Here is a 1,469-nt window from a genome sequence, read left to right as displayed (position 1 = left end):
TAGTTTGAAGAAACCCACAACCGACACTGCAATTTAAAAATAGCAAAAAATCAATTTTCGTTCAAACATTTACTTTATTAATTGCCAAAATTTAGCTATGCAAATCACATATCTAAATTATACAAAAAAAAAGTCACAATTTCACAATCAACTTCCTTTTCGTAATTTTTCACAAATTTTCAACAGCATTCCATTTAGCTCTGCAGTCTCTAGCCAATTCTTATAGCTTGAATGCATCCGCTATCCGTTCGGCAACAGAGAGGTGGACAAAAGCGTTCACCTCTGGGGAAAAAAGCTGTAATGCAATTGTTTGCTGGCTCCCTCGGCGCACAATTACGCTCACAAGCGGTTTCCCCCCTTCCCATAAGTCTTAGCACTGGCGTACAGTCCACTGATTGCGCTGGTGAGAAAAAATTTATTTTGGTCAATTGATGCACAGGATATAAGATTAGTTAATATTTTACCTTTTGCAACAGTGAATATTAGGAAGTAAAAATTAAAACAGCGTAAAAATATTTCAACATTTTGAACTGCTCGATTTCTGAATGTTTCGAACTCTCAACTACGTACTTAGTTCGTGTCTGGAGGTGTCTGATAAAATATCTGCTTTTGTAAAGATATAAGTACATTCAATTTACATACTACAATGTAGTGCCATGGTATTTAATGAAAAGGTATGTGAAAAAAATTGGGTCACATATTAAATTTTTTTATCCGATTTTGAATTTTTACTTCATATAGTTACAGGTGGCTATCTTCTTTCCTTATACATCGAATAAATATTGAATATGGGGCATTCCACGCCTAATCGGACACCATTTGGCTTTTGCATCTCGGTTGTTTTTCATAATTGTTTCTGTTATAGTAGTTACGGTGACCATTCGTATCGATTTTGGCGGGACAGTACCGATTTTGAGAAATTGTCCCGCTGAGTATACGTCCCGATTTTTCGTATTTGTACCAATTAAATCCCGATTTTCAGTGTTTTATTTTTTAACTTAACAAGAGTCTTCCTGTACTGTGGCCCAAAAACAATTTTTCTTACAAACGGGAGAGCACTTTCGTTATCACAATTATAATTTTTTGTTAAGGTTGTTTTTTTTAATGAAACGATTTAACTTGAATTTAGTGAAATTATGCAAAAAATATAAGCTGTTGACACAATGGCGCAAAACTATAAATAGGGAAGAGACATTTTAGCATTCCTTGGCCATTCTCCTTTTGATTATTAAATGTTTATTATTTTTTTATGAAAGTGTACCTCGTTATATAACACAATTGCTTTTAAATCAAACCTTTTCCAAAAATTATCGAAATTCGACAATGCTTTATCAAAATGTTGAGCTTTTTAAATATATTTCTTCGCAACTTTCCGAGTATGCAGTTTTGTAGCCCATTCAATTCTAGTAAAATGAAGTGCAAATTTGGTAAATTTTTTTGTGGAAAGGGTTGGCCATTTTTCCCATACA

This window comes from Rhagoletis zephyria, unplaced genomic scaffold (genome assembly GCF_001687245.7).
Source record: "Rhagoletis zephyria isolate East Lansing unplaced genomic scaffold, Rhagoletis_zephyria_1.1 Rzeph_scaffold_04906, whole genome shotgun sequence".
Taxonomy (NCBI): domain Eukaryota; kingdom Metazoa; phylum Arthropoda; class Insecta; order Diptera; family Tephritidae; genus Rhagoletis; species Rhagoletis zephyria.
Note: the sequence above shows the minus strand (reverse complement) of the source record.